The 16,684-nt window shown below is 40.9% G+C and overlaps 1 protein-coding gene across 7 annotated transcripts in view; it reads right to left on the minus strand.

Moving 5' to 3' along the window:
* LOC140462946 (uncharacterized) overlaps positions 1-16,684 on the minus strand; it is a 346,737-nt gene that overhangs the window by 82,023 nt on the left and 248,030 nt on the right. The gene's annotated exons all lie outside the window — the stretch shown is intronic.

The raw sequence follows: 16,684 nt of genomic DNA on the forward strand, positions 1-16,684 counted from the left end.
CACGCTGACAATACCACGGGCCAGATAGATCCCTGGAGGTGATGCCCTGAAGCTGGGGGAACCAGTGCTCCGCTATCAATAAGACATCTCACCTCTACCTACCTATCAGCCAACCCTTCTCCCTTTCCAACCAAGGTCCACCTCAGTTACATGGCCAGTGCTGTGACCACAGGCTGTACTGTAGAAGGGCTCGCTTTTGTTATGTGATTTTCCACCCACATCCAGGAGTTTGGGTTTGAGACAGGCTGGTTAAGGAGAAGGGAAGGTCAAGAATTGTCTTCAGTCTTGGACTTCTTTATAATGCCATGTATTGCATATTAAGATTAAATACTACAGTGTACAGTATTCAGAAACCAGACTCGAGTTTTATGGTGACATTATTGAAAGACATTATTCTATGATGAACTCTGCCATCTACTATCAGTCAATTTACTCCGCATGCTTCTTCATACATATTCTAACGTTCACATTGCAAAGTGGAGGCAGAGAGGTACTGTCCTTGGACTAATAACCTAGAACTGGACTGCCACTGTTCTGGGAACTTGGGTTCAAATGCTGCCATGGCAGATGGTGAAATATGAATTCTGGAATACAAGCTGGTCTAATGGCAATCATGTTGATTGTCATAAAACCCCATCTGCTTCATTAATATCCTTTATGTAAGGAAATCTGCTGGTTACATGTGACTCTTAAGTGTCCATGGGGCAATTTGGGATGAGCAATAAGTACGAGCCTAACTGATGGTGCCCACATCCCATCAACAAATTAAAAGATAAGACTTTTCTCTAGCGCTCTATGTGTTTTGTTTTCTTCTTCCCTCACCTCTATCTACACTTGTGCTATTTCAGCCCAAGAAAGAGCAGTTCCATTACATCACTGTACCCTCTACAATGGTGGCTTGGCAAGTGTGGGTGCAGGGGCTCTTTCTTAATAGTTTGCATAAAGTACAGAGCGAGCCGCTTCACCTCAAAGCAACCTCTCTGTCCCTCAACTATACCGTTAGGATCCAGTTCCACTGGTGCTGGATTATTCACCTGCCATCTTCGATTAGATAGCAAGCATGCTCTTAAGCTATTAAATCAGCCATTCACTTGAATGTGTCAGGTGACCATTTCTGACACAGTGTGACCCAGGCTCCAAGTTTGAGCCCGGTATCAAGGGGATGTCCCCAAAGCAACAACTTAACCTGAAGCCCTTGATTTGTCTTCAAAAGGGATATTTAAAGGCTCATTCCACTTATCAGATATTTCTACTTCAATTCCCCCACTCACTTGGCATTACATTTCTTAATCACCATCATAGGCTTTGATGGCTGCTCTTTCAGATTTAACACTTAGATTTCTTTGGTGAATCGCTGAAACGTAAAATTACAGAGCATTAAAATAAATTTCAAAAGCCTTTATAACCCAATTACACACAGGTTTTTATGAACATGACAGCTCCGTTTTCCCGGAGGTATCAAAAGGTTAAAGGCAAATATCTTGAAATTGCTAAATTAACAAATCCTGTAGTGAACCAACCTCCTCCATTTCGTTTCTTCACCGATGAATTAAATTATTTAACTGGGTCATAATCATCCTCACTGGATTGATTTGTTTGTGCAAAATTGAGTCGAAGGGCACATCTCTACAGAGGTGGGGGATGCCTCACCATCTCCACTTGGACGAAAGATTAGCAGTGAGCCAACAGGTGGAGGGCAATGGGTTGCCCAGCAACCATAAGGTGCTAAATTAGCTGATCTGATTGCCAGAGGCCCATAGTGAGCACTCTCCGGAGGGGCATTGGTGACCTAGGCCCAGCGAAGTCATAGGAGTTTTGCATAGAGAGGGTTTTCTCGCCTTTGGGGTGATGGGAGTGGATATTTGACTATGGGGTGGGTTTCTACATATAGGTGGGTAGGAATGAAGGCAAGTTACTAGCTTCTGAGGTTGTGAGGTGTTACCAATGGGCAAAAAGGCATCCTACAAAAGATAGTAGCCCTCATCCTACCAACAACTTTTAAAACATTTTACAACCAGCTGACAACTCTCATATTCCTGCCTATCTCAACCATATTATGGTATGGACTGGTTAAAACTGACCCTTAATTATTTACTTACGTGTGGTGGGCTGGCTGCTAAATCCATAATTTTGAACCAACCCGAACTCAGTCTATTTCAGCTGCCACACCTACACAGCCACTGCTGTGACCATAGGCTGTCCTGTAGAAGGCCTCTCTTTACATCTGTAGTTTTAAGCTCACAGCCATGAGATTAGGTTCAAGACAGACTGTTGAAAGAGAAGGCAAAGCCAAGAACTCTCTTCAGGCTTGGGCTTCTTTATATTATTCATTACATAAGACAGCTAAATAATACCAGGGTCTAATCTTACTCAAACAAGAACCGAAAGTGCTGGAGAAATTCAGCAGGTCAGGCAGCATCTGTGGAGAGAAAGCAGAGTTAATGTTTTGGATCCAGTTATCCTTCTTCAGAACAGATGATAGCTAGGAAAAGGTGGTCGATATGTTGAAAACAGGGTGGGTGTGGGGGAAACAAGGAGTGAGAGGGTTGGCAGCAATGGAGCCCAGAGAGAGAGTGTGAGACAGAGAGAGACAGAGACAGAGACAATCACAGTTAGGAAGACAAATAGATAGATAACAGTATCCACTGATGAAAGAAAAGCTGATAATGGGGTGTGCATTGCTCCTCAGACACTGTTCTCAACATATCTTGCAATCCACACTCAGTGCCATGCACCGCCATATGTATACTTTCAAACTGTCTCTTCATTAGCATCGGCTCATGCTCTCTCAGAGCAGCCCTGCCCTGCAGTTTCACTTTATTCCCAGCTTGTCCGAAGTTCTAACAAGAAACTTTCTCTGTTCCTTCCACGCATTATGGAATGCGAGCTTCAACAACCCAGAAGTACTCATGTCCCTGTGGAACCTCCCTCTCCTTCCCGCTGATATCCATTCCCTTCTCCTATCCCCATTTCTTGTCAGGTATTAACTGTCCCTTCTGACCTTCCATTCTCTAACTGCACTCTCTGTGTTCTCCGATCCAGCCTTAACTTGGTCACAGAGCGTGCAAAGAAGAGTGGTTGTGAGGCATTCTAACCTCTACATTGCAGAGTTTGAGCACCAGTTGTTGAGATTCCATTATCAGCTTTCCTTTCTGTTGAGCATACTATTATCCCTCCCTTTGATTCTCTTGTAATTTTCTCTCTAGACTCTACCTCTATTCTCATGCTTTCCCTCACCTTCCTTTCCCACCTTCAGTATAAATACCACATTTTCTAGCTACCATCAGTTCTGAAGTAGTGACTTGGGACTCGAAATGTTAACTCTGCTTCTGTTTCAGCTTTTATAAACTGACCATATTACTTTGGTCAAAATTGGTCAAATGTCAAAATTATAAAATATTTATTGATTCACTCTCTACTGTAATCTCACTCTTACCGTTAGAGAATTCTAGATTTTAAAAAAAGCGGTTTGTAAGAAGCCAAAGAAAAAAAGTTCTTTGATTAAAGCACTATTGGATTTAAAGGGCGTGACGCAGAAGTGTTAGAGATGCAAAAATGTCTCCAATTAATGCAAAACGAAAATCACTGAGGCATAATGCAGCAGGCATTTCAGATCCTAGTCTGCAGCTGACCTCCCCAAAGGGTTAGGATTTGTTGTGCATGCATGCTTTCCTTCATAATTACAAAACGCAAATAACAACTCAGAGACTGGTGAAAATATGAAAAGAAACAGTGTTGGCAATAGCACGAACAACCACATTTCTTATCACATCTCTCCCTGAGACTCCATCTCTCCATAAGTGATACCATGGACTGTGTTTATATATGTACTTGACCTGGAGTGGGGGGGGGGGGAGGGGTGGCAGTACAGTCGAGATGAGGAAGCTGTTTGTGACATTACCGACAAGTTCTGCCTTCCCTGGCAAGAGGCTGAAGAAGAACAAGCCAGAAAATCTTGCAGAGGCAGATAACTTTGCATGCAGTCGTGGTTGAGGAGGAGGTGAGTGTTGTTCATCAGTGGATCAGAGACAGAGACACACAAAAAGACAGAGAGAGAGAGACAGAGACAGAGAAAGTCCAATTGCGCAGCATTGTCCAGGCAGGCACAACTGATCCAGCAGCTCTTGGATCAACAGTCCTCCCCTAGTTCTGGCTAAGCCACCCAGAGTGAAAACCAAAATGCTGAAAGGAATCCTGCCACCTCTTAACAATACTTAACACACGCGCGCAGGCAGGCAGACAGACACAGATAAATGCAGGGACACACACAGGAACAGACATGCAGAACGACACACTGATACATACAGACACACACACACGGCCACACAAGTTTCTTGTCTAACACAAAGAAAACCAATGTGGATTTCAAAGTGCACTGCAAATACCATACAAATGCCTCGTGTTTCATCACAGAAACCCTTTCTCTATTATTTCAAAACAGTCATCAGCTGCAGCTCAATTGGCAGCACTCTCGACTCTGAAGTCCAAGGTTCCGTGGGTACATTCTGATTGAGGGGTTGGATTCTCTCTCTCTAGGGGCAGGAAACACAATCCAGGACTGTTTCTGGGTTCAGAATCCATTCAAGAAAAAAAAACAGTCACACTATGATTTTCACAGCGATGCCCTCTTAACTGGTTTGGAGACAGGTTCTCTGCCCTGTAAAGGTTGGCAAATGGACTCTCGAAGCTGGACAGTGAGTAAGGAGCTTTCTAGTTTGAGAGGATCAGCAGTGGACAAGGGTGGTCAGCAACTGAGTAGACACTTTATCACAGAAGTACAGGTAAGTGGGCTTTTACGCCTGCATGGAGGCCTATACCCATCCACCACAACCTCCCACTTCAAAATGCCAATAGCGTCTACCTTCAGACAGCTAAGTGTTGTTACCCAGCTCATCCTGCTAGTTTAAGGAATTAGTAAGTCTCTCAATGACCTTAAATCAGCTCTCTGCCCTTTTAAAATGGCATGATGGCGAGCACTGGTACTGTCAGGACCTTTTTACCACAACAAGGTCCAAAACTTCATTTCCAGAACTTGGCCATACAGAATGAGATACAACTAAACTTAGCACTCAAGGAGTACTGCAATTTCAGATGTTTCATCTTTCAGATGAGACATCAAACCAAGACCATGAACAGCAAATTTCTTGAGATTCATGGTCTATGAATAAAGGTGTCATTGTGAAGTCCACTATGTGTTCACACTGTGCATGTAATTACTTCAAAAACCATGTCCTTACGTTACAAGGAACCAGTTAATTTTAAAGCTGTTGATCTTAAACTCTGATCAGCAAACACCTTCCAGACAGTCTGGACCTAACCCATCATTGTGTGATATCGGCAATCTCCCAGGGTATCATGGTCAAGAAGAAGGGAGTAAGTAATGACCAGAGGTGCATGCTACTTCCAGTGTTCCTTTTCCCCAGTTGTTCTGTGTTTTCTCAACATTCTGCTTGTCATGGTATGCACTGATTGTCTACGCTTTCCCCAGTATGTTGTCCCTATTCTACACTTCAGGAATTCCTGTTCTCTTTGGTCTCCCACCAAGGACAAACACTGTCCAATTATAGGCACCACTCAAACTAAATCGATATCTATAAGTAAGCACTTTCTTTCTTAAAAAGATTAGTAAATGCTGTTTCCCTGCTACGCCTTTCATAACATCAGCATTAAAAGGGGGGAGGGGATGGAGATGATTAATAATCCATTTGAAAAAGGATCTTCAACCAGATACATTTGAGAATAGTGGTTTTAAAAAACTTCCAATCACATTAAAATAGATTGAAATCAGGTGCATCTATTGCAATTTAACTGAGCAAAACTAGAAAAACTTAGCATCTTGCATTTGAGAGATCATGGATGTATGATAACAGCCAGTTGAATATGCTTACTAGTAAAATTGATGAGTGCTTCTTGTGGTTATCTGACCAAAGCAGGTGTTTCTGCAAGAGTTGACTAACTGACTGGTAACATCCTTGACAAGACGTGCTGCACAATTTCCATTTCCACTAATGCATAGTAAGTGACAAGAATAACAATAGTAACAAAGGGAAAGATTAGGCTATATTTTCATATGATTTCAAACGGTCAGGGTAAATGTCTGGTAGGAGATAACTCTTTGAGATTGAGCAGTTTAGTTTAAGTTAGGATGCTTACCCGCAACAGACCGCTCACCTACAGTCTGTTCTGATATAACACAATCATGTAATCCCATGATCCTATGTAATCCCACGTCATTAAAAAAATCACCTAAGAGCTACACCATTTAAACCAATTGGACTGGAATCACGTTATAGTCAGTACAGGTAAGAAAAGTTCGCATTCCACAAATAATGGTCTAAATTCTTCAATCGAGTTATAGCCAATTCACATTGAAGAAACTCACATTATAGCAGAACTGACTGTACCACACAGTAAGCCATTCAGTTGTAATTACAATGAGGAGAGCAAATAGCTTTGCACCTTTTCAAGGAAAAAAAAAGCATAAAAATGGCCTTGGCACATCAGCAAAACTAAACCTTAACTGACATGAAACTGTGCATGATTTTAAAGAGCACTTTGCTTTCCTGTCTATATTTGCATTGCAAGGGCTGAAGGTTTCCTTGACTGAGCAAGGTTTCTATAAAATGCATGTGCTTGTGAAATGGAGACAAAACTCTTCTGGCAGAACCTGTCCATCTCCTGAATGACATAGCAACAGCAAATCAGTTGCAAAAGTATGGCAAGGTTGGAAAAGTAAGATTCTCGATAAATGAAAAAGAAGGCTGATCTTTCACCCATTTTAACTGAGGGCCAGTTTGACGCTGTTGTCTCCTCTGCAGCCTTGAGGAAATACAGCAACCTTTTTCTCCAGCAGCTCATCCAGCAGGACCTCCAGGTCCCGGTCAGTGAAGTAGGCTGCTGTGCTCCCTTTCTCAGCCATACCCTTCAGAATTTTACAGCAGCATACTTTCAACGGCTGTTCCTGGTTTGCAACATTTGACCTATTACACAGTTGGGATCTAAATATGGCACCAGCCGGCAGTTCTTATGCCTTGCAGCAAGGTAGACAGTGCTACCACTGGTGACTACAGGTTAGTGCAAGTGTGGCTGAACAGTGGAGAATTATGTCAGGTAACTCATTGGAGCCAAATGAGAAAAGCCCTCCAGAAAACTCCGAAATCGAAACATAACTCTCTCCATTATTTCTTACAGCTGACTCATCAGATGATATATGCTTGAGTGAAAAAACAATTAACGTTGACATTAGTACTCTAGCATGAAAGGTTTCTTCATTCAAAGACAACACATTGTCCTACCTGTCCAATCTCAGCTTTGTGTTTAGTTATTCGGTCATCAGATGTGGGGGTCGCTGGCTGGGCCAGCATTTATTGCTTCTTACTAATTGCCCGGGAGAAAGGGCTGATGAGCTGCCTTACTGAATCACTGCAATGGATGTATAGAGACTCATTCCAGGACTTTGACCATGGTATTGGAAGAATGCAGTTGCAACTAAGGACGCTGCGTGGTTTGGAGCAGAATTTGAAGCTGGTGGTTCCCCATTCATCTGCTCCTCTTGACGTTTTAATTAAAAGCTGGTCTGTCTGTTGGGCAATAGTTCTGCACCACGGATAGACAAGGATCACATCAAGTCTATTAAAGGTAGCTTTCTTCAAAGGCCTTCAGACCACCGGTGATAGATGTATGAAAGAAAATGGAACTGAAACTGTTTATGCCAATGTCCTGCCTCAAAGTTGTTTGCACCGAATCCCATGTCATTTTTGGCCCTTCCCATGAGTTTAATTTGAACACACAACATTGACAGTCACGGACTCAACAGCCAAGTTTCCAGTTTTTGATTTCATTTGGGGCAACTCAAACTGGGAAAGTGCAGCTGCGGAAGTCAGGAATCTGAACAGCGTAGAATGTTCCATCTATAATTTCTGCCATTGCGAACATTAGCTTTTGCAATGATTACTTTGTTTTTCTGCTTGTATATGAGGTAGTGTCAATTCAGTGCATGGAGTCCACTTCGTGAACGGAGCATTAGAGAGCGAGAAGCACTCCCCCCTTTGATTTAGAAGGTTATGGACTTTAATTGTGCTCTTAAGACTGGACTACAAAATCCAGACATACAATTCAGTGCAACACCATCAGAGACACGGTGTCTCAGATGAAAGTCTCTGTCTGCTCCCCAAGTGAACGTAAAAGACCACATGCCTTATTAGAGGATGGTAGAGGTCCCTTAAGGTTCTGAACAAGATCTATCATTCAACCAAAATCATTAAATAGATTGTTATTATTCCTTTGTGTTCATGAAGCCTTGCTGGCTGCTGTGCTTCCATATATTATGTTGTGAATTTGTAATATATGGACTATTAATCTTTACTTTCATCGAGTGACCTAATATTTGGGACATTTGTTTGAAAGAAAATACCTTTAAATGAGTCAGGACATGTTCAAATACAGTCTGTAGAAGACTTGATCCACCGAAGAGACAGTTTCTTCAAACCTCTTGTTAGTGGAGGTACAACTCCGTGAAATCAGCGTAATGTCAAAGCTGGCCATCTTGTCCCAGGGTTGGGGGACTCCAGTTCCAGAGAGTATAGGTTTAGAGTAAGGGGAGGAAAAGAATTAAAATGGACCCAATAATTTTCTCATGCAGAAAATGGTGCATATATGGAACGAACCACCTAAGGTGGTGAAGGAGATGGGTACAAACACAACATTTATAAGTCATCTGGATAGGTACATGAATAGGAAGATTTTAAGAGGAAAATGGACAAAATGCTGACAAATGGGACTAGATCAGTTTAGGTTATCTGGTTAGCATGGCTGAGTTGGACTGAAGGCTGAAGGGTCTGTTTCTGTGCTGTACAGCTCTATGATTCTGTTGTGAGTAGTAGGATACATATCAGAGCAGTTCCCCTACATTATTTCAGTCTTGCCATTGTTTAAACAATCTGGAAAAAAAAGCCTAAGTAGAATGAGCGCAAGCCACTTCATCTGCAGAAACTACCACAAAGAACACCCATCACAAACCATTATGCAAAGGGAGCTGAGGACTCCTAATAGCAACATCATTATGCATTTTTCAATAACATTCTGACCATTTTGACAATGGGAATTTGTAAAACTTTGTTAATATGGACCGACTCTCTTGTAGGTCAATGGTCAGCTATTATATGACCAAAATCCATCCAGATAAAGAACTAATCTAATAAGCTTGTCAGCATTTGTTACAGAAGGGAAGTAATATCAGGAAAACTTGCAGAATGGAATAACAGGAAAAATCACTGTCTAAGGCCTTTCATGTACAATGTACACAATGTAACAAAGGGCTAGTAACTTGTAGAAGCCAGTGGGCTATATTGTTGTCAGTGAATGCATGACTAAGTGTCAAGTGTTGAAATTGGATTGAGGCACCCAAGAGTGCAACAATGCTTAATGGAGAAAGGTAGTCTTTCACTGCATTTTCTCTAGTGCGCAATTTCAATTGCTTTGGACCAGACATTTAGATATTTGGTGAATAAGTTACATTTTTGTGAAAAGGAAATCTCAAGTTCAGACCTAATTTCTGATACGGATTGAAATCTATCATATTATAGTTTTAAAATGAAAGGAAGTCAAATTCCTATGGTGCACATTTTAAAAGATCAAGAAACTCATTGGAAGTTGTTTTCACACTGCTCCTTTGTTTAAGCAATGGGGTTTGGCACTATTTGTCTTTAGGCTGGCACTAGATGTTGTACAAAAAAGGTGACATTTGACCAGCTACAAGTAGCTGCTTATGTGTAGTTGTGATCAGTTGCGAATGACAAAATCCATCAGCCTGCCAATAACTATCAGACTGGCTCCTATTCTGCTGAACAACTTGTCGTGAGCACAATATTGGTAGAAGCCTTCAGAGTGCTTTGGGCAGACAGTAAAATACACAGTCTGAAGAAAGCCAGTTTCTTTTCCCTCAGTAGCTATAAGCTCTGGCCTTTAACAGCAATGAAGAGACATTGCAGTTAATTGACTAATCGATTGTAAATCTTGTGAAGAGGTGGAAAGGACCAGACAATTTGGACATCACGTTCTGATGACGAAAGGCTTATATCAGGAAACCTTGTCAACTGAAACCATTGAACTGCTTTCCTAGGTTGTTTTCCTCTCTGTCCATTATACCAACTGCTCTTTGGTTTCTCTGTTTCTGTGTGTGCGCGCAGAGGTGTTTGAGAAACACAAATTATGAGCAAGGGTAGGCAATTCAGCCCTTTGAACCTACTCTATTTAATATGACCATGGCTGACCCTTTATCTCAATGCCATATTTCCCCTTTCTCCATATACCCCTTGATGCCTTTAAAATTGAAAAAAAAAACATTTACTTTTCTCTTTTAGGAGGAGGTTAGAGTTTTGTCAACCTGTGTCCATCAAACAAGTAAATTGGGGAATTTTGTGGAATATGATAAAATGTTTAAATATCATGACGACTTTAGAAATTTTCAGAGTGTTACCCACTTTGAGAAAAGAACTGGTTATAATTTAAATTAAAAATAACTGTCTCCAGAAGAACAACCAACTTGGCCGTAACCCTCTTGGAATGTACATCAAAATGCACATGCCTTTTTCGCTTTTGGATTTCAACTTTTAAATTAACTTCAACTGGTTCCACCTCCCAACCTTCCAACTGACACCCACATTCTCACAACGTTTCTGACTGAATTCCATGGTAAACACTAGCATGCAAGCAGAACAGGTTTTCATCTTTATAAAGAGGTTTTTAAATATCAGTTTATTGTGAACTCATGCAGTAAAAAGTAACACTCTAAATTTGACAAGCTCAGAAGATATGACAACTTTGTTTCTTCATAGATTTCCACATGGTCAAATTAATACTGACTGCAGAAAAACTCGTTAAAAGAAAATTCAAACTTTGTTCTTCCAAACACAGGAGTGAAGAGACAGGAATTTATTGACCCCACTGAACCCAGTCATAGCAATTATAACTGTGACAACACTTGAATGGTTCTTCAAATGGATTCTAAGTATATTGGAACGTTCTGCGGTAATGAAAGGCACTATATAAATGGAAGTTCTTTTAGCCTAATGTGGAACCGGATAGGATTTTCACTTCTTTTGAAGAGAAGAATCCAATAGATGATCATGGCCCAAACTTGGGGGCTTCTGAGAAGCAGGTATAGCATACGGAGGAGAACTCTGTAGGAGCCAGTGGGTAGGCTTCCTCCACTTACGCCCAGTTCCATCTTCGCCCCCACCACCCTCCCCTTCCATACTCAATGACTGTGCAGGAAAGGACAACAGAAGTAGAGAAAGGGTGAGGCATAACCTTTGGGAACAAGGAGATATAGAAGTGGGTAGAACCTTGTATATTATGCGGCTTCTTGATACATTAGCACAAGCACTCAATCACTCACTTGGTGCAGAAAGGCCGCAACCAGCCATTTCTCATCGTAAGCAAGTACTGCCTCATACAATCCCCACATATAGACATTACGTTCACTCCCCTTGCCACCTCCTGGGGACCTATCAGTTATGAAACATTCTGCCCCAAGTCCTCTTACACGATTGAATAAATTATGGGGTGGCAAGCAATTAAGTGTGTACACCAGATGGCAACTAAACATAATAGGAATTACTAAATGGAAGTGGATTTCAAATTCTGCATGCAAGTAATTGCTCTTAAAAGGAGTTGGCAGTGAAGTGTAAGATTTCAAATTTGTCTCTCCATTTTAATCAGAGTGCATTATGAGAATGTTTGTGGATAATTTAGATGGAATTAAAATTGCATCCAGGAAGCATGATTACTTCTATGGGTTACACAAGCATAGCCTTAGGTGCATGTATTTTTGGAATCAGTAAGCAAAGATGCAATGTCTCCTTCACATTTGTACTGTATCTGAATAACAAGTTAATTCTACTCATTAGAAGACCACATAATTGCTTCATAAATCCCCAATTAAATCTGGAGAACAATAACTCTTCAGTCCTTTCAAGGTAGATAAAATAGTTTGTAGATATCCTAATTCTTTTTTTCTTAATTTACTCATTCACTGAAAGTGGGAGTCACTGGCTAGCCCAGCAATTTTCCGCCCATCAGTAATTGTTTGGGAGGTGGCGATAGGGAGTTGTTTTCTTCAACTGCTGCAGTCCATGTCCTATAGGGATACCCACAGTGCTATTAGGGAGTTCCAGGATTTGACCCAACCATAGGGATGGAACAGTGGTCCAGTTCCAAGTTAGAATGATGTGTGGCTTCAAGGTGAATCTGCAGTTGGTGTTCCTTGTTTCTGCCGCCATTGTTCTTGAAAGATGGTACATTTCATAGTTTTAGAAGGGGTTTTCGAAGGCACCTTGATGAGTTGATACAGCGCACAATGCTATTACTATGAATCAGTGGTGGAGTGAGCAAACGTTTGAGGTGATAATTGGGTGCCAATCAAGCTTTGTCCTGAATGTTGAATGCCTTGACTGTTGTTGAAGCACATGAATCTAGGCAACTGGGGACTAATCTATCACATGGCCAATTTGTGCATCTACAATACCAGGAGAGTAATAAAATATGTATGTTTCATTCTGTCTGACAGCATACATTAGTGTTGGCATTATTTTTAGTAAAAACATTCCTTATGCTGAAATAAATTTTTCAAAGCTCAGTTAGTTCATTATACTGCTATTCTAAGGAGCTATAAAAAGATTTAATGTAATGAAGATTTATAATATACCATTATTTCAAAACTTGGATTTTAAAGTAGACATAAATGAGCGTTCAGTTTTCAGAGCTGCAACGGTGTGTTTATTTTTTTAAATGTAATAAAGAGTCAGAGAGTCATTTGGAACAGAGAGCTGTCTAGCTAGTTCTATAAAGCTCAGCAATTATTCCTCATCTGGTGTTTATCCAGTTTCCGAAACCATAATAGCATCTTCCTCCAGCATCCTCTCAGGCAGTACATTCCAGATATTAACCACTAAATAGAAAGTCATTTAAACATAATAAACAGGGAAAAAAAAACACAGGACTTTTAGGAACAGATTCCCAGCTCAGAACACAAAATTGCAATATGAATATTTTCTTTGCTGATTAAAAGGTTTAACCACCTTGATTCCATCAGTTTCAACAAATTACATGATAAGCATGTCAATGCAAGATGGCCAGCTGCAACAACTTTTGAAAAACTACCATATATGCTTTCTGGTCATATGATTAGGGAGGGTCTGATCTGTTGTGAACTATACCATGATGGTATAGCTGATACCTCCTGGACGCTCTCAATGTCCTTGTCTAAATACCTAGGGTGTGCTCCTAGATCATTTAAGAAGTGGCAGATCTCATTGTTTGTGTGACAACCTCACTATAACATATTTAAAATCAATCCACAAGTAACTGGAAAGACTATTTTTGAAAAGTTTTACAAATACAATTATTAGTAGCCCTACTGACCTCTGCACAGTAAAACCAAAGTAAAACCAAAAGATCCACAAACTTATGTCTCTACATTTAGGACCTTCTGAGTTCTTTGGCTGTGTATGTTCCACCTTACAGTATATTTATCCAGTTAGCAATTTATTTACTCAGGTCTTTCAAGATGTAATGATACATTAAGGGAAAAGTTCCCACAATTGCTTTGGGATAACTGGAATATTAATACAAGAAAACAAGAATTACTACCTGGTCATCTAGTTATTCTATCATTCTGGCAGCTGGTTTGTACAAGCAAAGTTCCCTCACAGCGTGAGGGACCTGGGTTCGATTTCATCCTTGGGTGACTGTCTGTGCCTGTGTGGGTTTCCTCTGGGTGCTCTGATTTCCTCCCACAGTCCAAAGATATGCAGGTTAGGTGGATTGACTGTGGGAAATTGCCCCATGGTATCCAGGAATATAGAGACTAGGTGTATTAGCCAGGGGAGATGCAAGGTTACAGGGAATAGGATGGGTCTGGGTGGAAAGTGCTATGGTGGGTTGGTGTGGACTAGATCAGTTGAATATCCTGCTTCTTCCCTGTTGGGATTTTATGACTCTAAAGTTTCTTTGTACTTGCTGGGCTACAAACTCATCTGAGCACTACATTTTTGTCCATTGCAGCTCATATCACAAAAGAAATCAAACTTTCAAGAAGTTTGACCAATTCTATTTATCCATGCAGCACTTGATTGCTGTTAAGCTGAACAATGGATGCACTAATAACAAATGTGCACAATGTTCCCCTGAAGTAACTAATTAAACATTGTAATCAACATCCTGTTATGATTTCAGCTAATGTTATTACTGGACAAGTCAGATTCCAGACTCAAATCTGGTTTGATAGATCATACTTGCTTTTCTGTTTTAATGAACTTTTTGTATTGAGCCAAACACACAAAGCTACAGATTTTGTTTTAACAAGAAAACAGAAGTTTATTGCACACAAGAATTGAAAATCAAAATCAAATAAACTAAAATACCCATGTATAACAAGTTTAAAAATTTTAAAACACTAAAATACAATCCCAACCAATTTCAACCAAACCTTTTACAAGCCTTTTCTCCCCCTAGCTGTGGATGTTTCCCCTCCTTTGTATATTACACTTACAATATATTACAAATTATTCATTTGGATATTAATATATGGTTGCCAATTTAGTTTACAGCTTTGAGACAGGCTGGAAAGCAGAGGAGTAAGCATCAATGTTTCTGTATGTTTAGTAGTCTTAAAATATAATAGGCTTGCAATAAATCACCAAGATATTAGTGGATATATCTATACTGCAGTCATGATAAGTTTTGTTTGTAATGTTAAGAAACTATTTCCATAAATCGCCTACAGCTTCCACTAAAATGGCAGAGAAAAATCACATGAATGCATTCATTATATCCTAATATGGGGGTTGGTTAGCAGCTTTGTTTGGATTCAAGGGCGTGGTGCTGGAAAAGCTCAGCAGGTCAGGCAGCATCAGAGAAGCAGGAGAATCGATGTTTCGTCCAAGAGTCTATCAGGAAACCGGATTCGCCTGCTCCCCGGATGCTGGCTGACCTGCTGTGCTTTTCCAACACCACACTCTCGACTCTGATCTCCAGCACCTGCTGTCCTCACTTTCTCCGCCTTTGTTTGGATGGCTAGTTTGCAATGCAGAGTGATGCTAACATCATGGATTCAATTCCCACACTGGCCGAGATTACCATGAAGAACTCTCCATCTCAACCTCTCCCTTCGCCTAAGGCACAGTGAACTTAGTTTAAACCACTGCCAGCCATCCGTCTCTCATTAAAGAGCAGTCCTATGGTCCTCAGATACTATGGCAACCTTGCCTTTATATTCTAATAATGCTAAAAGCAATTTATTATCACGTCAGCCTATAAATTAGGTGATAAGTCACCTTTGATTAGAAAAGAATGAAGAAGACTATTTAATCAAAAGACAAAAGTTCTTCATTAGGCTAGATTTTAACTACCCAATGTCTAACCAGTGAGTTACCAGTTGTCCAATTACACCAACAGACCATTTTGAGAACTGGACTTCATTACTGGAGCCCTGGTCAACTGTCAGTGGATAATGGTTACTCAAGACTCAGAGTTGTCACAGACCAAGCTGGCCAGGACAAAAGATCAAGCTCAAGGGGGTGGGGGACATTGTGAGCCATCTTGTCTTCAGTCAGGTGACCAGATGAAACAAATTTGATTCCACAAGAACAATCAAGTACATTACAAGAACCCCATTCTGCATAGCAAAAGGATTTACTGCTTGAAAACACGCAGATGACTCCTCTTCACAGGGAATCAAAGTACTGTAATAATGTGCTTTCAGGCTGCTACATTCACTTTGCACCAGACTTAAGTACAATTAGCCACAAGTTTCCATGTGACTAAGATGATAAATTGCACAGATTAAGAATTGCAAGGCAAAATTTTCAAAAGAAAAAAATTGCATATTTCTTGAAATAAACTATTTTGAAGCCATGAATCTCTAAATTTGAAATATTAAATGAAGAGTAAAGCTGTAACTGAAGTGTCAGCCATTATCCAGTGGAAAGTAACCTTTCCTTATGCCAGAATGTTTTCAGGGTACAAGCCTCACTATGGAGACTGAAGAATAATGGTTTGCTGACTTGCAGGTAATTTGGGGATGGAGTGTTCAGTGGTGACTGACTTGCCGCCCTCACCCAGAGAGAAAATACAGGATTGCAAGCCAATTAGCTAAAGAGTTGCCTGATGAGCTTCTCTTCCTATCACAGACCTCCACAGTGGAGTCCCATTTCATAGAATCCCCACAGCGTGGAAACAGGTCCTTCGACCCAACAAGTCCACACCAGCCCTCTGAAGATTAACTCAACCAGGCCCATTCCCCTACCCTATTAATCTACATTTACCCCAGACTAATGAATCTAACCTACACATCCCTGAAAACTATTGGCAATCTAGCATGGCCAACTCACCTAACCTGCACACCTTTGGATTGTGGGAGGAAACTGGAGCACCAGCGGAAATCCACACAGACATGGGGAGAATGTGCAAACTCCACACAGACAGTTGCCAGAGGCTGGAATTGAACCCGGGTCCCTGGTGTTGTGAGGCAGCAGTGCTGACCACTGAGCCATCGTGCCATCCATTGTCAACCATTTTAGAGGCCAGAAGCTTCCAGTTTCTAAAGACTCTATCAAGGCCTTGTCTTTCAGGATATCCAATAAGGCAAATGGATTTATTTCACTTCCCCTGTGATGGAGATGCA

Source organism: Chiloscyllium punctatum, chromosome 37 (assembly GCF_047496795.1).
Source record: "Chiloscyllium punctatum isolate Juve2018m chromosome 37, sChiPun1.3, whole genome shotgun sequence".
NCBI classification, from domain to species: Eukaryota; Metazoa; Chordata; class Chondrichthyes; order Orectolobiformes; family Hemiscylliidae; genus Chiloscyllium; species Chiloscyllium punctatum.